General features: G+C 38.9%; 1 protein-coding gene across 4 annotated transcripts in view; it reads left to right on the top strand.

Moving 5' to 3' along the window:
- LOC131683614 (uncharacterized) overlaps positions 1-22,915 on the top strand; it is a 301,264-nt gene that overhangs the window by 260,057 nt on the left and 18,292 nt on the right. The gene's annotated exons all lie outside the window — the stretch shown is intronic.

Genomic DNA, 22,915 nt, shown 5'->3' with positions numbered 1-22,915 from the left:
ATTTGAAATAAATTCAAACAACGAACTAAATGTAAAATTAAGAAAAAGTGAGCATAGTGATAAAAAAATAAATCAAATAGTTTTTTAGGAAAATAAAGAAAAATCCAATGTTAACGTATAGGAAGATGTCAATAGAAGAAGTACTTTCCAAGTAGGTTAAATGGAAAACAGGAAGAAATAACAAAAACGAATTAAATCTTAAGAAAAAGGTATAAAAAATAAATAAAATTATATTAAATGAACAATGGGAAAAAATAAAACTACGTTAAACGGAAAGCTAAAAATTAGAAAATGAGAAGGAAAATAGGAGAAATGTAAAAAATTAAACAATAAGACAAATTGGAATAAATTTGAATAAGTAAAATTGCTTTTGGAAATGCAAAAAATATAAGAAAATAGGAAATAGAAAAAGGCTATGGCAAGAATAGATATAGTAAATAGACAAATTCTAAAAATTAGATGAAGTGACAAGAGAAATAATTAAAAAAGCAGGGTATTAAAATATGAAACAATAAGAAAAAAATAAAGAATGCAGAATTTTCTCGAAAAATTGCGAATAAAGTTAAATAACAGAGAAAAAACTATAAATTAAAGTAAGTGATAGTGATAGCAATAGAAAAAAGCAAAAGTAAGGAACGTTAAAAGATGGATAAAATAAAAGTATGCAAATAGATAAAAAAGGCAGAATCTTACAATTGTAGAAATACTAATACAATCCACAACTTGAAAAAATAGATCAATGAAATTTTAACAAAATAAAAATGTAAATGCAGGAAAAAAAATGAAAAAGATCAATAACATGGATCAAATTTCAAATAAAGGTTGTGGTTGGATTTTACGCTATGCTGGTTTCGAAAACATTCATAATCCTACAAAAACATGAATTATTCTTTTATTTGTGTTGGTGTGTTAGCACTCCTTAAAATATTTTACAAGAATGTTTTCTAGAAATAGTTAAATAGTTAAATAAAAATAAAATCGTTACGTTCAGGAAGCGACGTTCAAAATCTCACGCTCACTCCTCCAAAACGAAAAGATTTTGTATGCGGATTTAACTTGCTACAGTAGTTAGCTAATCCTGCTAACTAGTAGATTTAGTTTAATAACAGAGTTAAATTATCTCTTCAAAATAAATCAAACACAATTTAGCAATTTAGTTGAACGTATGCTTCTTAGAATCATTGGCAGCTGCAGGATTGTGAACTGAGAGATCTTCTCTTCATGCTCCATGACATATAAAATTCAAAACAAAACTATTAACACTATACTCGTCACGAAAGGGGCTTGTTGTGTACGCAATTTGCTGTTATAATGAAAATGTCGATAAAAGGCCGTATTTGAAAGAATTGCAAAACGTATTTATTTTTTCCATCCCTGGCCTCTTTGCTAGGGGGAATTGGTGCTGGAAACACTCACAATGTTGAAAACTACATATGAAAGTCGCTAGTAAACTGCCTGGCTAAAGTTCTGGAAAGGTTTGTACGTTGCTTCTTCCAACATAATTGACGTATGTCAGCAGGGATTTGTCAAAGAAACGTTTCGCCACTTCGAACATGATGACGTGCATAAGTCTTCTAATTCCAACTGTCGAGAAGCATCAACATGTGGCGGTAATATATTTTACTTTCATTGTCCCACAACATTACTGTTTTGAAACTGCAGGGACTAGGTTTTCCTGGATGGATATCCAGCTCTCTGCATTCTTACAACGATCCGCTTTCTTTAGAATTGGTACCACATACTCAAGCGCCTTCGAAACGCCAACCGGTGTACTTCAAGGAAGTCACTTAGGGCAACTTATCTTTCTCTTGTTTATCAATGATCTCTGCATCCGCAAAAGATCCGGAAAACTACTCTACGCTGATGATCTGAATATCTTTCGTTCAATTTCCTCAGGACTCGATTTTACTGTGCTCCAACATGATATAGCCAATATAGAGGAATGGTGCTTGATGAACGGCACACGCCGAAAAAAGCTACGTCATTTGAGTATGACTCTTTTATAAAAATGTTTCGGTATAATCTCGTATCGGAATATGATTTTTATAGATTGTGTATCAATGAATGGCAAACCAAATATATTAAATTTTAAATTTAAATTTTTGGATTAATTTCGAATTCTTTTGGTATATCAAGAGTTTTTGATGACTCATTTGACCAATTGAGCTCTCAAATAGAGGTAGGGTTACCGCCTCTAGTGGTACTTTGACCAGCGGAATTTTACTGAGCAGGGGATAGACTTCAAGAGACACATGGGTATGCGTTGAAATCAATTAGAATTTCGAATTAAAGTGATCACTCGACAGAATTTTGGAGCGCTTCTATTGCTTTTCATTGTATGAAACGCTTAAAAACAAATAAATATGCACTGTTTTATTTCTTATGTAGCTCGTAGCACTAGGAGGAAAAATATCTTATTTTCCTCACATTCACCGTAGAGTGTAATGTTTTGGTAAAGCACTCCCTCTTTTTGTGCCGTTCACATTTAGTTGCATGTTTTTGCATTTGTTTATAGTTTTGTTGATTTAGTTGGATGTAGTGATTGGTTTTCTCGGATAATCACAAAGAATCCAAAAGCACCAGCCACTCTCGCTGTGAAGGATAGCCCGAGCTTTGCTCTGTTCCTCAATAAACAAACACGGGGTGTGAAATCACACTTCAGTTTCTTTCGAGAATCTTTGTGAGGAACATTAATCCATTGAAGCGAAAGTTCAATGGGGTAAAGTAAACCCAAATGGCTCTTTTAAAATATTTTTCAACGCCAAGAGGGGCCCTCCTTAACAATTAGGGCCTGCACGCAAAATTGCAAAATAATCCAATGGATTCTTCCGGGCGAATTCGGATTTACCTGAACGAAGGAATTCGCCTCCGAAAACCGGCGTGTCAACCCTAAGCAGGGTTTTTTTCTTTCAATAATTACTTTCGATACTAATCCAGCGCTTTCGAAGATTGGAAATTTAATAAATCAAAAAAATCGATTTCAGATTGGCGAAATTTGAAGACAACCTCATGACTTCTAATCAAACCATTTAATTGTTTAACCCTTACAAGTCTGATCATATTTTTGTTTCGATTATAGTTATTTTAACCTTAAGGTCATTCGCTTCTTCATTCAGGTTAAGAATTTTCCTATAACAAATCTCTATTCCTGTGTGCGGGGTTGGGATTCGAACCCAGGTGAGCTGCGTACATGACATTCAATGTACGAATTCCGCTATGCCCGCTAGAGTCTGATCTTGTTTCGATACGAGAATTAGGTTAGTATAAACATAGTTGATATCAAATATGCAGTAGTTTAGAATTTTCGCTATTCTAGTTATCTCATACACAAGATATTGAATTTTTAATTGTATTCTCAAATAAATTTTTGTCGAAAAAGTATTTGTCAAAATTTTAGTTTCTATTAAAAATCCGGGCCCCCTTCAAAACTCCGGGCCCGGGGGGAAACACCCCGCCCCCCCCCCCCCCCTCTCGGCGGCCCTGCTAGGAAGTTATCTGTCTAAAAATATTTCCATTGCTTTGTTAATAAAATCAATAAAATAAAATAATAAATTTGTGTAAACGGTAACTACTGGCGTTTCTTCAGAAAAAATGAAGGCGATCGGTTGATCAGTTTTCCAGAAACTTTGGTTTCCGATTTGAACAACACATTTTCACGTAAAACACTGATGAAATGATGAAATTAGTCAACTTTTGTAGATTATCACCGATACCAGACTCATACACGAAAAATATTTGTTCATAGTTTCAGAACACGATATTTCGTGACGTGGTCTGTTTACGAAAATCATGACCGAGCTTTTTCCGATCAGAATGAAATAAGGTTATAACAGAATGCAATTTTTGTAACATACTGTGTTATAAATAAGGTCTCATTAGTAGTTAAGGGGGTAAGGGTTTCAGCGTGAAAAAAATCACTTTCTTTGAGAATTTTTTTAGAACTTTGCATGAAGCGAATTGATAAAAACTTTTGTACATTATAGTATATCATTTCAATAACATGTTGTAATTTTTCTTTGCAAAAATATCGACAAGCGACTCAGTGATAAAATTTCTTGGAAAAAAAACATGATTTGCGGTGTTACCGACCTAACTCCTACGTTGAGTTTTTGAGATAATTTTTGATTAAGGGGGTGTTTACTCATAAAAAGGCAGAATTTTTCGTGAAAATAGAAATTTTTATTCAAAATGAGTAAAAAAAACCCTTGATTGAAAATTCGCACTCGAGTAATCGCACTTACACTTCAGAATTCAGGTGAAATCGAAGATGACGAAACAATGGTCTCTTTTGACATAACCGCCTCATTCCCAATTGTCTCAATCGGCCCACTCCTGAGTCGATTCCTAGTCCCATTAGGAGTACTTGCTTCAAATTTGAAGCAAATCGGACAAGTCTAGCTACCGGACCCACGTGCCTCAAGTTTGCATGGGATTTTTCGACAATTTACATGGAGCAAACCCACTATTCACTCCATGTAAGGCTTACTTTTGTGCTCACCCCTACCACGCCATGTGCGGCTTACTTGTGTGCTCACTTTTTTCGTATCTTGTGAGGCTTACTTTTGTGCTCACCTCTAACATACCATGTGAGGCTGACTTGGATGCTCACCCTATCACCTGATTCACTTTCGATCATACCATTGTATTACGCCCTGGCGCTCCCCCTGGCATCCCATGTGGGACACTTCTGACATACCATGTGAGGCTTACTTGGGTGCTAACCTTTTTCGTACCTTATGAGGCTTACTTTTGTGCTCACCTCTAACATGCCATGTGAGGCTTACTTTTGTGCTCACCCCTAACATCCCATGTGAGGCTGACTTGGATGCTCACCCTTCACTCCTCTGCCACGCCACGAGGTATCAATAGCGAAGTCCCAACATACTACGCTACGACCCTCCTATCTTGGCATGAGGCTGTCGATACCCAAGTAACAAATTTAGTTTTATGGTACACTTGAAGATATCTTCAAAATTAGCTCCATAAAACCGAACATAGAACCAATTACTCTACAATACTGCTTCAAGACAACCATAAACCCCTCTTAAGACGAAAAAGGCCCATTCTTAAGATGGTTCTCAAGAGTATTTTCCAAGGTTTCCTTAAAACTTTTAGATCTTATCAATACATTCTTATAGTGGTGTTCAAGAGCTGCTTAAAACTGATATAAGGCTACCATAAGTCTTGATAGTTTTATTATATTCTTCAAGAACACGTCTAGTGCGCTATGGAAATGCTTTGTTAGATAGAGAGGTTGGTGTATAGATGAAAAGAATAAGCTTGGGAAAAAATATATCCATCATATGATGTTCCATTACCAAAATGGATACAAATAAAAACCGATAATATAAGTGGCCAGCTTTTAAAGCTCATAATTGAGAAAATGTGCAAGCGATTGCCAGTTTTCGGATAATATGCAATATAAAAGTGCGAAGAATTCAACGCGCCGTCAAACAATCTCTAAAACATTGATTTTTATAGGAAATATTAAATCGTTTCGAAAATTCAATAGTAATTGTTCATAATTGTCATATTTTTGATTAAACGCGTGCATAAACATTTTTCTAGTTCAGAAATGCATTTCAATCAGTGAGAATCAGTTCAGTATATGAAAAAAAGTTATTATTTTGATTCTTATGCCAATGGCTACCATTTCGAAGCGGTCAAAATTATCCACGACGTCATTACTTGTCATTGGATTTAACTGAAACCGCCATAAGATCTTATTAAAACTAGTTATTCTTGCTCAAGAGTATTAATAGGAGTTTTTCAAGATCGCGATAAATTCATTTTCATTTATGATACATTTGAAGTAGAGCTGTTGGACTTGAATAAAACTAATAAGAATTTTTCAAGACAGAAAGATTAGATGGAAGATCGCCATAAATCCAGTCTATTTAACATTGAAAATGTCAATGTTGAAATAAAAATGCCTGATTAATTATTATGGTAATCACAATTCCATTTAAAAGTTGTTGATTTATTTCAACAACGCATGTTAGAGCTATATGAACAACTAACGACATCTCGCTATATGTGCAGCACCTACAGATTTGCAAAGTTAAATGAATAATTTATAATCATCGAGTTCGCTGTTTATACATAATTGAGGTACATGTCACGTCTTCTCCGTTGGCATACGTCACATACCCCGTCAGTCGTTACAGTTTGTTTGTTTATTACGTTGTATGTTTGTATGTATGTTTATTACGCTCTTATGCAAGCGTATTTTCACTTCGTTTAAAGCTTTAAGGTTTTATTGTAGCATTCTTAAGATTCGTCATGCTTCAACAAGAATGTCATAAAGCTATCTTTCGATTTTCAGGAGGTTGGAAAGCGATCTCTTAAGAAGGGGCTCAAGATTCACTTAAAACTGCTCACAAGACTAATTACTCTTATGAAAAATGTAGATTTATGGATATTTCTTCAAGAGTTCTTGAAGCCCGTCCTGTATATAAAACTAAATGCCCTTTTCATAAGCAATGTTAAAACCAGACTCACTATGTAATGCCTTGATAAAACTACCATAAAACCTAAATAAAACCAATTAGCTTTTGGATTGTTACTTGGGTATATACGCCTATTCACTCACTCTTCTGCCTTGCTTCGGGGTGGCTGGGTTTACCCCTTACGCGGTTGCCAGTCACTGCCCTAAACCTGCCTCAGCATGAACAGACCATTCACTCACTTTTTCGCGCTCGGCCCTTTCCGCTCCAACTAACCAATCACTAGTTAGTCGTGCCCGTCGTCTGTTGCTCGGTGCGCCAGATTCTCTGTAGCCTACAGGCAATCTGGGTGGGTGAAGTCGAGACTGCGTTCCACTTCTCCACCGCTTGAAACATTCGCTGAATAAGGGTATCAGTGGTTGTGTCCCAGCCACAGACGTCAAGCATTGCTCTCCTTTTGACGTCGAAGAGAGGACATACGAACAGTATGTGCTCGACAGTTTCGTCAACACCTGACTAGTCAGGGCAGACGGGGATCTCCGCGTGCCCGGACCTGCGGAGGTACTGTCGGAAGCAGCCATGGCCTGACAGGAATTGTGTGAGATGGAAATGAATTTCCCCATGGGATCTACCCACCCAGCTCGATATGTTAGGTATCAGCCAGTGGGTCCACCTACCCACTCACGCTGCCATCTGGCGACCGAAGCAACCCTGGTGCGCTCGCGGACTCCTCTAATGCCACGCAGCTCAAAACACTCCTCATCTTCCCGGATAACCAGCCCGACTGGCATCATGCTCACTATCACGCAGGATGCATCCTGTGATACCGTGCGGTAAGCAGATATCACTCTGAGGCACATCACGCGGTAGGTGCTCTTCAGTTTCTGCAGGTAGCTGGTTACCCTCAGTGCTCTTCAGTTTCTGCAGGTAACTGGTTCCCTCAGTTCTCTTGACCAGGACGGGCCGCCGTACCTGAGGATAGATACGGCAACGCCTGCCAGTAGCCTACGTCTACTGGCGCACACCTTTGAGCTGTTGGACATCATCCTCGATAATGCCGCAACAGCAGTCGAATATCTCTTGCACGTATAGTCGACATGGCTGCCGAAGGCCAGCTTGTCGTCCATGATGACTCCGAGAGACTTCAGACTTCGCTGTGAAGTGATCGCGACTTTTCCCACCTGGATAACTGCAAGTTGTGCCGACTTGTGGTTGTTGACGATAACCACCTCCGTCATATGCTGAGCAAGCTCCAGGCCTCTCGGGCTCATCCATTCCGCCACAGTGTTGATCGCGTGTTCTGCGGTCAGTTCTACCTCGGGGATTGACTCCCCGTAGACCTCCAAGGTTACGTCGTCGGCAAAGCCGATGATCTTCACCCCCGGAGGGATGTTTAGTCTCAGAACCCTGTCATACATGAGGTTCCATAATACCGGGCCTAGGATCGAGCCCTGTGGGACTCCAGCGGTTATAGGAACCCTTTTCTGCCCGGCATCGGTCTCGTATAGCAGTACACGGTTCTGGAAGTAACTTTCCAGGATCCGGTACAGACCCACCGGTAGGCTAAGCAGGTGTAACGAGAGCGCAATGGCATCCCAGCTTGCGCTGTTGAATGCGTTCTTCACGTCAAGTGTCACTAACGCACAGTATCGAATGCCTCGCCTTTCCGTTGGGTCGCTATCTCGGCATTCTTTATCACTGAGTTGATAGCGTCCACCATGGACTTACCCTTTCGGAAACCAAACTGATTGCTTGACAGGCCGTCCGTACCTTCTGAGTACGGGGTTAGCCTGTTGAGGATGATCCTCTCAAGCAATTTACCAGTCGTGCCGATCAGACAGATTGGTCTGTACGCCGATAGGTCGCCTGGCAGCTTCCCGGGCTTCGGCAACAGCACCAACAGCCTTTTCCATCTATCGGCGAAGCAGCACTCGTCAAGGCATCTCTGCATAGCTAGCCTGAACAAATTCGGGTTCGCTATGATCGCTGCCTTGAGAGCGCTGTTTGAAACTCCATCCGGCCCTGGAGCTTTGTTCATTGCTAGAGAATTAGCCACTGAGTGTAGTTCTTCATTCGTCACCGGAGCCACCATTTCGCGCCCACAATGTCTTGCGGTGCAGGTGGCCAGTGGCTTGTGACTCGAGGCGGGAAGTGTACTTCGATAATCCTCGCCAATAGTATGTAACGTAATGCAAAAGTTGCCCAAAATTGACTCCCCACTCCCCCCATGTAACAAATTGTCACATATATCTTTAACACCTCCCCCTGCCTTATTACGTAACAAATTCGCCAGAAATTTTCATCGTTAGAAAAAAAACATATTACGTAACGCTCTAGGTTACTCCCCTCCCTCATCCCGAGCAGAAGAAAATAACTTCAGAATACTAAATTCGGGTATACAATAAGGTATTGAGGAGCCTTGCATAAGAGATAAAATACCTGAAATAATAACTGAGACATGTACTAGGAATAACTAGTTCATAATGAAACGAGTTATAATAATACCTGAACCTTTTCAACCTTCCAATAACAAAATTCATTGTATGGAGGTCTTCACTAAGATATTGATTTGGTATTTGTAAAATTCACTGGAGTGAATAAAATACCAAATTAACGAATGGTTTATGAAAATGTTCATATACCTGAAACCATGAGTAAAGTTCACAAAAAGAATAAATATCGTTACAAATAAAACCTTACTTTACCAGAATATATTTACTCTAGAGTTCCTTCTCCCCAGTATTTCTGGCAAAAATAATCAATAGTGTTATTGTGTCTCTAAAGAATTGAATAGTCTAAACAATTGTTTTTTGTGGAACCACTGTGTGATTTGGTCAATTCAATATTAATTCCTTAAAAGGGCTAATGAGATTTTTGTAAACAAACTTATTTCGCTCATTATTCCGCTGCCGAATTGAATTTCATGATAAATACACGTGTATCAACTTATTTACCCTTGGTAGAATCAATTTCAAATGCTCTCTGTGTTGAAATTATAACAAATTAAGAGAAATCAGCAAAACAAAAGTTTGTTTACAAATCTTATTAGCCCTATTCAAACGTTGATATAGAATTATTCGTTTCTATTTTCATATGAATCGTGCTATGTTATACGAAATACGCAGTATGGTTTTCTAAATCGGATGGATGTTCTATGCTATATTTCTCCCTAAGGAGAAATATTTGGGCGAAAATCAAATTGTCGGATGAGAAATCTTATCCACCCACTGTTTAACGCATTTTTGTTTGCTACTGATATTAATAGAAGAAAAGACCAAGAAAATGAGTTGCATTAGCTCCGCAATATATCATAAAACGGTTGGGAAACCCAGAGAACATATCGTGATTGTGTATGTCTTTGCATAGGTATGGATTACAGTGACTAGAAAAAGACCTCCATCGTCCGACTCCTTAGTCCTAGTTGCTTCCTCGTTCGCTCCAAAATCAAACCAATTAGAACTATCCTAGCTACCGGATCGACGTGTTTGAAGTTTCCCTAGAATTTTTTGAAGTTTCTATGGAATTGTTCGAAACCGATTAGCTCGTGTGTTTACCGTTAGGTGGCACTATATGCATCACATTATCACTGCAAGTTAAAATAAGGAAGATAATTGCATTTTCTACAACTTATCGAAGACTGGAAATCAATCCAGCTTTGTTATTAGAAGTTATTAAATTTAGACGTAGTGATGTCTGAGTCAATTTTGCACTAGTCCTAACAGTGTATGGTGGTGAATTAGTCGATTCCCATGAACATAATTTTTTGAAAAGAAATGGGTGGATATAAAATTTTAGAGGCGAAATATTACTCATATTAGGACCTATCCGAAACTGGATTGATTTATAGTCCTCAACAAAATTGCAGACAAAAATTTTAACTTTCTTATTCTTACTTGTAACGATTATCTGAAGTATACAGAGTCGCTAGTCGGTTTGGCAATGGTCCAAAAATCCCATGCGTACTTTAAGCAGGTCCAGACTTGGCCGATTTGGTTTAAATTTGGAGAAGACACTCTTGATGCAAATAAAAATTGACTTAGGGGTAGGACGGTTAAGTTTCAAATTTTGATTTATTCCTAGGCAGTCTAGCATAAATAGATGGAGCCAGTAGGCTACATGTTTCCTCTTTTATCACATCGTATAAATTAATTAACCTGGCTTTGTAATCCTCTTTCTCACATTCACAATTTCTAGCCTGACCTTGCCTATTTGCAGCAATTATACTACATTTACGAAGATTCTTCACACGTTGTGTCTCTCGCATGCGCACACGAGGTCCCTAACACGAGTTCCGACTGAGGTGGTATGTCCGCGAGTGTGTATGTGGTTCTACATAAACAAGATCATTCATAGGTAAAAGCTCGAGTTTGCATTCCTTCCGTACTACGTCTCCCTCGTAAACAACAATCCGTGTCTAAGCCAAGCATCTCAACCCACCACTACAGCAGGAATTGCTAATTTTTCACCCATGCGCGATATCATCGCGTTCACTTTCCCGAGCGGGATGTGTTTGACCGACGATCGCGCGCCAACCGACTATTGTCACAACTTGTGGAAATATCACCTATATCTTAGTGCATGGGAAAATGCCTGGGGGTGGGGGCAATGCGAAGAATGACGTATCCTTCGGGACGAACTGTCAGGCAGAAAATTTGCTATACCTCGCCCATCCGGAGATTATCTTCAGTTTGACTTTGACTTTCGCGGGGAATGAAAATCGGTTCGGGCAAAAACGCAAACTATTCGCGCTGACGGTGATCTCTGGTGGTTTCCGAAGAACGCAATTATTTTGGTCCGCGCATATCGAACCCACGCAACGCGTTCCCTTCCCGTAAATAGGTTCTAGATAGTGTATTAATATACAATGCACAAAATCGTCTTGTTAGACGCTGTGTTATGTTGAAAGTTGTGATGTTTCTCGGAAGCTAACATTTAGTGCTAACTCGTTAGTGCGCTAGAAGACAGTAAAATTCGATCGTCGGTTAGTGGGAATGTTTTCTCTGCTGCTCGCTTCTACCGTTACTTGTTTTGATTTGATCCAGCGTTTCCATCATCTCATCATCTTCGAAACGAGAAATTCTTGGCAAACTAAAAATAAAGACGCTTTGGCGATTATCTCGTACATTGCAAACACACCCCCGTCCAAAATGGTGAACGTTTGTTGCTCGTCGGACATCCGTCAAAGAAGTGGCGCTTGTTCAGGGACATCACATCTGGTTGATGATGTTCAAATCGTGAATTGTAATTGCGATACAATCGTTTGAATTGACTGCGGCGCTACTAGCACATTTCTTTTATCATTGCTTGCAATGATGGAAGAATTCCGTTTTCATATAGAATCAATGTACACAAGGTGTCAACTTCCAACTAGCTTATCTGTTCTGAGCGTGTCATGATCATAACCTTTGGAAACCATTTATATAATTCGCGATCAGTACATGGTAGCTCGTTTAGCACGACCTGTCTATTAATGAAATATTATTTTTAAACAACCAATTGAAGCACTAGAGAGTAAACAAAGCCGCAAAAGGTGGCCTGTCTGGCGTTTTATCTCAGAGTCGGACGTGTGCCAACATATTTCTAGACTCATCAATGATTAGGGCTGACAGCTGATCTTTACATCGTGAATATGGTCAGGTCACGGGCAACGCGAGCCAGTGCAAATTGAACACGACATTGAGTTGGCAATTATGTTCGAGTGAATCCGAACGTCGCGCCGTGAGAACGGTACGCTTCCGAGTGCAGATGTGGTGTTGTTGAGTCGCACCGTGCCCTTTGCCGGTTTTCCGGGTTGTCGGAGGTGGGATACATGTAGTTGTTGTCGTACCAAATCATAACACGACGTTGTTTTGGATCAGGTACAAATTAGTTGATGTACCTACTGTTTGTAATTTGTTTTAGTGAACCTAATAATTAGGAAGGAATAACTAGGTGCGGCAAAACGAGGGCATTGTGTGCTAATTCTTAGGTAACGCGTTCGATTACGGGTACTAGCATTCATTGTTCTGTTGTCCCGTGTACTCGCTACATGCGTTTTGGCGTTAATATCACCCTTTTTCTGTGCGTATCGGCTTACAGATAAAATCATTCCTTCCTTACCGAAAGCTGTATCAGTTTCTCTAATAGATATTAGATATTTTTATGTTTGAACGCTTTATACATGCGTCTGATCCTTTGACGCAATATTTATTGTCACCTTTTTCAGTACTCCGAATTTATTTTTTCTGGTAGATCTTCGGTGCTACCGTTAGTCACAAATTGTTTCATCAAATAATAGATCGCTAATTTTTTATTACCTTAGCATACGGATGAACACTAGCCAAATACTAGCCTAGTCTATTCTACCCATACACAGTCATTACATGTAGGGATCCTGGAAAATTGCAGAAATTGTTCGCCTACAACTTGTTAATAATAATGTTTGTGGTACATATACTATGTGACACAATCATAAAAGCGGCCAGGTCAATTGTACAGCGTATGATTCAAAATTGTACGGCAATTAAATTATTCATTTAATGAAGAATTTAATCAACGAACCATTTTGAACCTTGAATAAGGAAGAAACGTGGGCAACCGTAACGACTGTTTCAATTTTATGGGGATTGAATAAATCGTTGGGAGTGACTTGGCTAAGAGGGTTAATGTCACTCCTTTGGTTCCTGGGATGGGACAGAGATATTTAGCCCTGCCCTGGCGAATGAGCCTACACAGAAAAAAATATTTTTTTTTGTTAAGTTTATTTTCATGCACATATTTGGAGCAAGAATATAAATGTAGAATTGATTTTTAACATAAATCCACACGACTTGTCGTGCTTTCTTCAATGAATTTAACTATAATTTTACACATTCATTGAAAACTACAGTTTCATTAAAAGGAAAACCAAACTCCAATATTGCTGTAAAATGAATGACATGTAATATGAAAGTGTAAAATCGTATGCTTTTTAATGCTCCAATTGAGTGCATCGATTTTAACGTAATTTTCAATCAAATTTTTGATTCAAGCTTTGTATGTTTACATTGGTATTGATTTACATGTCGTTTAAATTTCATTATTTTTTGGTGTGTAGGTTATAGCGTCTTTACTCGCTTGGAACACTCAAGCATCCAAATACGCAGATAAAAAATATTGTTTGGATAAACCTGTGCGTGGTCAACTTTCTTCTTTAGGTCCATTTTTTTCTAGAACAGTTGCACTTTTCTTAGTCTATTTACAACAGTCCAATTCTATGGAAAATGATAGTCTAAGCCAGTCTATTTTATCAGATTACAGTAATATTTCAAGATAACGAATTTATAATAAAACCTAAGCTGTTAGATGAAGCTGTTCATGATAGCACCAACCAACCAAGCATCCGTCTTTTTGTCCTTAATTTTAACGATTATTGAAAGCATTTTACCCAAAATGTCCCAAAACCCCATGTAAGTTACTTACATGCATACCCTTCGCGACTTGTAGCAGTCAAAAAAGCATCTAGTGATCGGAGTTAGAATGTTGTGACAGCGATTTATGTGGAAAATACTCGTGTTTCACTGTTGGAAAATTGGCTTCGATAGAGCAGTTTTAAAAAAGTTGTGCTAAATGGCAGACGAGAACAAAACAATTATCCTGCACACTCACGTCGAAAACCGGGCTCAGACATGTTAACCTCAGCGGCATTTTGTTCCAACATTGAGCTATTTGCGCAGCGACATCCTGAGTTGTCTTCTTAATTTTCTTTGACTTCCGCTTGATAATTGCCCAATGCTTTTGGATTGTGGTCAATTGGGTGGATTCAAATCCTTGCGGACGAAATCAACTATCCCGATCAGAATGAAATAACAAGATTATATCAAAACACAACTTCTGTAACATATTGTGTTATAAATTAGGTCTCGTTAGTAGTTAAAATAACAGAAATTTATAACTAATAACAATGCGAGATAAAGTTTTAAAATATTCCTGGGATTTTATAACGGTACCTCTGTAGCACATCGCGGCTGTAGTGCGAGCTTGCCAAATCTAGCCATTAGCCCTTTGTAGGTAGTATACATTTCCCCAAGCACTCTTGCTTAATACAGCTTCGAGTCCATCGTTTGTTTGAGGATCGAAAGCTTGGTTTTGAGTCCGCAACTGCAAATTCCTTGCCAGATCAACAATTTCTGAACAAGTTTATCCGCAAAAACAAGCTTGAGCTTGCTGGGGACCTCGTGCTGTAGCTTGTCCGGGGGTCTGAAGAAAAGTGTTTTCGAAGTGGGTGTGTGCACGATCAATTTTCAGTTCTCGTATTCCATCTAGCATACCTTTAACCACTGAAAGTCCACCGAATCGTTGTTGTTGTTGGAACTTTCCACATCTTTCAAATGCTGCTGCTACAGTATTAATAAAGCGTTCGGATTCTAAGTGCAACAGGCTTAGGCATTTGATTCAACATGCGCTTAATTTGATCACAGCTAATTTTGTGACTCTATTCTTAACTTTCATTAACTTTCTAAAGAAAGCTATAAAAGTTCTAGTTTTTAATCGAACTATTTTTTGTGTGCATAAACATGCATAAACCACCAGTTATAAAGTCCAATGATACCAATTGGAAACTTTCGCAATCCATATGGGAACAGCGAATAGCCTTCTATGCAAAGTTTGAAGGCAGTTCCAAGAAACCGCTTGAAATACTGGATTTATAATCTCTTTTAAGCCTCCTCTTTGTTACTTATGCAAGGAGTTTTTACCACACCATGAACATAGTTACATATAAAATAATGCTCGAGCCGATACTCCATCTGGAATACATGTTTGCTATCGCTTTGTCAGGGTACGTATCCATTCACCACAGTTCACATCCCCGAAGAGGTATTGTCATTAAAACTCGGTTTAAACCGATTTAGGTTTATAAACTTTGCATCTTTTTTCTTTACTCGGCATGTTATGATTCCTTTTATTAGTATATCTACTATACGCTATCTATACTCATATAGGTACAAACGCTCGTGGCCTTCGCGATAACACAAACCTGGCCACAAACACGACCATGCAATTGCAATAATCCACACATACTTACGCCCGCGATTTCTCCTACATGAAAAAAACCCCGGTAGTGAAGTAAACGTAGTATCTTTAAACTTCTAAACGCGGGGTCAAACAGTAACCCATCACTCGCGCGACCATGAAACGGTCACGTCCGGAAGTCTTACCTCGGTCCTAGCAGCCTGGGCTAATGTCTTCAGTTGAACCAATAAAAAAAGTGACGCTCATATTCACTAAACAACACGTTCCATGGTGACATGACCTGGAACTCTAGTAATATGGGGAAACGGACTACCATCTGTACCATACACTAAAAATTAAGCATCAGATTCACGGTCCGCGCGCGATCAAACAAGAATACACGCTACATGATTATAAATCGAAATTATACACGCGAAGTCATATACACGTAACAAACACGTTAATATACAAATGCTTGAGCCCTTTCGCACCTACACCCGCGATCTCGTAAACATGATAACATCCCGGTGATAAAGTGAATGTCTCAGCTTCTATAAATTTTCAAACGCGGTCTCAAGCGTGAACCTAAAAACTCCCGCGGTCGCACGATCATGAATCGGTCACCTCCGGATGTTTCTATCCTTGATATCAGCAGACTAGGTCCATGCCTTCAATTGGTTTAATTAAAAAAAGAAAGCTCTCATATCCACTGGATACCACGTTACATAGCGACATGACCGAGGACTCTAGTGATATGGCGTAACTTACTCCCTGTCAGAATGTGAATTGTACACCGAAAACAAACTATTAGAACGAAGGTCCGCGTGACCATCCAAAAACGCACGCGTATATAGGAATGGCCACACGGTTACAAAATCCAGCCTTGTACACGCGAAGTCACATGAACGCGAGCACACGTGACAAACGCATTAACATACGAACGCTTAAGCCCTTCGCGATTAACAACGCACTCCTACGTTCGCGCAAACTTAATAACACGCCGGTAATAAGGAGAATGTTTTAGCATTTACGAAGTTTCAAACGCTGTCTCAAACGCGAACCTTCAAACGTCCGTTTTTGCGCGCTCATGAATCGGTCACGTCCGGAAACCATTACTCTCTGTCCTAATAACTTAGATCCATACATTCAGTAGGAGCAATCAAAAAATAAAGCTCATATCCACTAGACAATACGTTCCATGGCGACATAACCGAGAACTCCAGTGATATGGAAAATCTCACTCTCTTGTAGCATTTTAGCCGTACACCAAAAATAAAGTATTAGATCCGCAGTCCGCGCGAATACCAAAGAACACGCGAATATGCGAAAGGCACACGGCTATAAAATAAAATTTATACACGTGAAGTTACATACACGTTAGCACACGCGACATACAAACGCGCACACGATCGAACACGTTAACGCACCAATGCTCGAGCTCTTCGCGATGATACACGGCCCGCTACAATTTGCCTAAAGCAATGTTTTAGTGGGCGACATTGCCTGTCTCGTCTGCAAATTGTAGTATGTGATTCTGACGGGGAGCCCTTCCGAGAACCTAGCTTATCCGTTATCGATTTGACAAAGATCACACGAATAATACTCAGCACGCTGAATAGTAGCCAAGTGATAATTAGGTTCTTAATATCCAGTCAGTGCTCTGACTAGAATACTGCAATTGTGCTTGGAAAAATGCATCGAATTCTTTGACATTTTCAGACTCACATCCAGCAGAAAAGTTTTTGTTTTGAACGCAAGTTTTCAAGCTACACCAATGGTTGGCATGTTCAAATGCAGCCTAAGAGCGAATCTTGTGCTTTGTCTAATTTATCGACAGTGGTAAAATAGGTTCGCGCTCGCGCTAGCCAATTCACTTTCAATAATACCGAAATGACCGCTAGTCAGGAAAGGTAGATAGCATTTGAAATGCTAAGTGCTTCGATTTGATCTCGACATGCGATTTCTAATTTCGAGCTCGAATTTGCGGAACAAAGTGGTTTTAGAATCTGCCGAACTAAGCGGTTTCAGAGCAAAAATAAATTCTTTTACCAAAAATTCCCTGTTGAAGTGCCGATTGTACGCCACACAGAATCGCATAGATTACTTTTTGGAATACGGTACAGTATCCATCAAGTGAATGAGATTGGTCTAATCTCATTTCACGACAATGGGCACCTGCACCGGCTCGGCCCTCCAAAAAAGAACCGACAGTATACAAACTACGTATTCTGGAAGTTGTTGAAGTTGAGTGTAAGGCAACGGGGAGCAAGTAGACATTCATCCCAAGTGCCACAGACTTAGGTAGTTAGTTGAACGATCTATTGGGTTACTGTTCCAGAGCCCAGTAACCTTAAGACGGTATGCACAAGAAAGTACTTCTTGTTTCAGAAACACATTCAAGTGTGCCTCTAGAGCAGCAGTGGTGTTGTCGTGAATGCACCATATTCATATTCTGAAGATGGTATAGCTTTGATTGGATTGTCGTGACCTCACCCTTCTGCCTTCACACAAGGCACCCGTATGCCAGAGTTGGTCTAACAATTTTTGTGTAGTTCCACTGAATGTACTCCGGTTTGAATCCCCAAGATTTGCCGAAAACAATTGTCCGAAGGCCATGCAAGCTTCCTTGATTCTGAAATCGATGTCAGCTAACCAATTTAGTTTTGAGTCAACTATCCCAACGTATTTAACTTGATCTGCAACGGACGAGCTCTGGTTGTAATCCTTCGTTGGGTGTGAAAAGCACTATTGATGTTTTATTTGGATTTGCGACTATCGATATGAAGACACCATTGCTCAACAGCACAATCAAAAAGTGTGCTAATGCAAATACCGGTGATCATTATATGATAATCATCGGCGAAATCATGTGTCGGTAACCCAAGCTTATTAAGTTTCCCCAACAAGCCATCGGCGACAAGGTTCCATAGAAGTTGTTACAGCACACCACCTTGAGGACATCCGCGGTCACTCAGTTTCCTTATTATGTCTTAACGAGGAGCACTGATATCGAAGGCTAATTATTGTGTATATCCAGTTCGTGATAATTGAAGGTTTCACGACCTCGTGCTGCTTCCAAGATGTACTCAAAAGACACGTTTTCAATATCAAAAAAAAAAGAAAAAATGCTAAGCTTGATTGCTTTTGCGAAAAAGCTTTTTCAACGTTGTGGATAACCATATGTAATAGGATGGTAGAAGGCATCCCCCGCTAATATGCATGTTGCATTACATGCAGCGGATGCTCTCCCAAGCTAACATCACGAATCTAGTGGTCGTTTAATGGTTCCACTGATTTGAGAAGGAAGGAGGTCTACCCGACCAGTAGAATATAACTGGCCAATAACCCAAGCATACTATATTTTGGTATTCATACCAAAACTTTGTATTAATTATTATACCTTAAATATCGGGTTCGGGTCGGCTCGGGTTTTACAAAATTTTCATTTTCGGGTTCAGGTCGGGTTCGGGTTTTGCAATTTTAAAATGTTCGGGCTATACCAAACACATTGGCTTATAATCGCCTATAGCGAATCCCGACATGTGTTAGGGGCATGACCATAGTTCTCGCCACGGAGAAACACCTTGACTTGAGGAATCCTGTTTTCAGTCGCCTCCTACGACATAGGGGCAGGAAACCAGTGGTACAATTCTTGGCTGAGATACGTCAACCCGCCAGAAACCACTATCACTTCATTTTATTTGTATCGATATATGCCATTAGTCAGGGTCAAAAAGTTATGGTTGGCCTTTCTTTGAGATTCATACCCTTGAGTACTAATTGTACTCTGCTGAATTTAACTATACCACTCTAATATTGCACTGATGCCAAAACTGTCAAAAGCATTCCGCTTTTGCAAATAGACGCTTCTACCATAGTGAACGGTATAGTGCTGGTCATTCGGAAGTATTTAGTAGTCGAATTTTACGTTCGATTTATCGTCCAAGTACAGTTTTTGAAACAACTGATCATACAATTTTAGGAAAATTGGTTTGACATGTGCGACTTGTTTTCAACTTCACTTCGGTCTATTTCACTTCTTATAGGTCTTTCCATTATTGCTTTCGCACGCTGGACGTTACTATTATAATATCTTACCATTTCGTCCTCATCGTGAACTGAAACATTTTTCTTACGAATGAAAGTTTACCGGCTTGTTCTGCCGAGATTGTGGTCTGTAGGTCTCGTTTTACGTTTCCATTTTTCTTGTTCTGGCAAGTAGTATCCTCACCGTACTTCTAAATAGCGTTTAGATCAGCTAAATTTCATGTTAGTCCAATTGATTTAGAGAATAATTGCCAATAGTGCGTTATTTGTGCACTATCTGCTTTCGTTTCTCTGGAGAAATATTTCGCATCTTCAGGAGACTAACTGACACACTACACAAATTTATTGTTCGAATTGTAGATACTTTACTGTCTGACTATGAACGCTGGCTAGACATAAAAGAAATTTCATGTACTTACATTATGCTTGCCTGTTCGAAATTACTTCTGCCCAACCCAATTTAACAGCAATATTTGTTTCGGTTGATAGAACAGCATCGAAACGATCATCCTATCAAATCATATTACCAAACGTTTTTGAATAATTCACCTCAACATTCTAGCTCGATAATATTTCAAGCAAATTTCTATTTCGGCTTATGTGTATAATTCCCCTTCTCCTTTCCCACCGATCATTTCACCATCTATAAAATTGGAAAGTGCTTTTGAATAGTTCATCCAAACTAAACGTAAAAATTCGGTAAAACAAAAAAACAACGGATTTAATTCACCATGCAATCTACCTTCCATCGATACACAGGTAGTGTTGTCAAAAAACACTGAGATTTTGCATTAATTCAATTGCCATCGGATTTTGAACAGCTATTTTTCTGAAACATACTCCATACTTCTCTCGGCAGAGTTGTTAAGCATATCCTGGATATAAAGGTTGCATTCGTCAGGTTCTCCAGAAATAAAAAATGTAAAAAGTAGGTTTTTTTAATTCAAATCATCATACATATTTCAAACGTAATGCGCTGCGCCGAGCCATTACCAATCGACCCTAAATGTTGTATAGTTGGTGTATTGTGCTGGCTTGATGAGGTGAAGTTTAGGGTTTTCCACACAACTGTGCCCCTCGCTAATAAGGTGCTATATTAGTGATAGTTATAATGCACAATGAGACCTGTCAAATGAAGCTAGTTTTAACGGTAGCCAGTACTAATATCTCAGCTGAATCTCAAATGTTTTTTTATTAATCGATTATTTTCAAAAAACGACACAAATTAGTTTTTATTATCATTCTTAAATGTGCACGCCAAAATATCGCCCATCCAATCTACACATCGGATGAATTCGTTCAACCAAAGTTGCATAAGGGGCCAGACTTCAACGAAGCACACGATGATTAACACTAGACCGAAAATAGACGCTAAAATGACGAAGATGAGAAAAGTTGATCATTGTTCAGTTCATCCTTCAAACTTTTCCGCGCTTGTTAATTTATAATCATATTCGTTTTTGCCAGAGAAAAAACTCGCCTGTCGCTTGACGGCAATTAATCTTTCTTATATGTGAACGTACTACACATCAACAGCAGAAAGGACATTCTCACCAAGCGGCAGTCCATCTGGGGGGGGCAGCACATTGTTTATGTTGGAAAATATGTCATCCGTTCACCTGTTCACTCAGTTAGGAAAAATCTGCTTCCTAAAATAAAATGACTAACGAAAAAGGGAAAAATAGCTCGTGTAATAGTTGTAGCACTTGGTGTAGTGTCTGTCATCACTACTGTCTAAATGGAAGCGAAAGTAGACTGTCAAACGGTGGCAGTAGTGGCCACGAAAATCACTATGCGAACAGTAGAAACGGTTCCACCATCCTCTCAAGCAGCTCTAGTAGCAGCAACAGTACAACCAGCAGCAGTAGTCTCAGTGGTAGTTCCTGTAGCTGTCAGTGTAATCGAACTGAAATCGGTGGAAGCCCTTCCACAGCCGACACCATCAAGCGCAAGATCTGAAAGTATTTTCACTAATCCTCAGCTCAGCTTCCGCTTAGTTGCTTTGTACATTTTCGATCGTATAACAAGTAAATAAAATTATAAAAAGGCGAGAAAGGTTTGACATAAACATGAAGTATACCCAACAACAATTGGAGTTTTGTGATTTTTTAAGATGATTTTCGTTGTTCATGCTTATTACCATACCGGTGTTGGGTTGATAAGTGACTGCTACCCTGCAATCCATGTGGCCTCGTCTTGACACATCTCAGCAACGATATTCTCCATACTAAGTGAATGCATCTCCCTTCGCGCTACTGTGAACTTAGAATCGGCAAGGATTGTGTGCTTAGATGTTTCCGTCACATTTTCACACTCTGGACAAAAATAAATAATTCTTTAGGTTATGATTTGGTTCTGATTAATCAAAGGTTTGTAAATAGAAGGTTGGAATATCAAAAAAAAAACAAATAATTTCCATGCCGACATAGCAAAAAAAAATCATTTCTGTCTTAAATCGGTGGTGTGACACTTCGGTGAACATGATCGAATATTTTTATATAAATTGTTGGGAGTGCTTTAAAAGGAGTTTTTCTTGCTTCTACCGATTATATCGATAGAACAAACTGAAATGCCTAATAAAATATGTTTCTAGATAACGCATAGGAGCGCCGTACAGATATGCGAGCGTTTTTTTGTATTTTCTTCACATTTAATTTTCTTTCAATAAGAAAGTTATTGGCCTGTTGAAATGACAACCAAAATCGTTCTTTAGAACAGATTTTTCACATTATCGATCTGCTAATGTTATGTCATTTATTCCCAAAAACATTAATCGTTTTGAAAGAACCCCAAGTAAAAGTTACGATATCTCGAATTTTCTTCCTTTTCAACAAGAACTTCTAGTTTTTTCTCCGAATAAGGTCTGTAGTAAATATACATACAGAGATGCCAACCTTCCAGATTTATCTGATTCCATCCAGATTTTCAAACGTCATCCAGATGTACAGATTTATTTTTGTCTAATCCACTTTTTAGAAAATTTCTCCAAACTTATCAACACAATATGAAAAATAACAAAATAAGTTACAATGAAAGTTTCTCCGCTGAAAGTCGACCAAACTAGCATATTCCACTAGTAAAATGTAACAAACAAGATTCATAGATGGAGCTCCTTAAAAAAAGTCATCCACGCAATTCCAGACTTAAAAAAATATATCAGATTTGCTGTAAAAAAACACTTGGCATCCCTGTATACATATAGGGCAACTGCGGCCTATTTCATCTTAGCTCCTGTATTCGTCTCACCCATTTGAATACATTAGTTAGAGCAGTGTCTGCTATCTCTATTTAACGCATTGGGTCAAATGGTAGGATGAATAAGGATGCGTTGTACTAGACTTTTTGTATCACTCAAACGCGGAGTACGTAACATTTTCCAAAACTGATTTTTTATGTTACTGCTTCTTAGGAATGAAACAAGAATACTGGTACTTTTTTTAACCGCAATCCAA

Source organism: Topomyia yanbarensis, chromosome 2, assembly GCF_030247195.1.
Source record: "Topomyia yanbarensis strain Yona2022 chromosome 2, ASM3024719v1, whole genome shotgun sequence".
In the NCBI taxonomy this organism is placed as follows: Eukaryota; Metazoa; Arthropoda; class Insecta; order Diptera; family Culicidae; genus Topomyia; species Topomyia yanbarensis.
The sequence above is the reverse complement of the archived record's forward strand: the minus strand, read 5'-3'. Positions and strand labels throughout refer to the sequence as shown.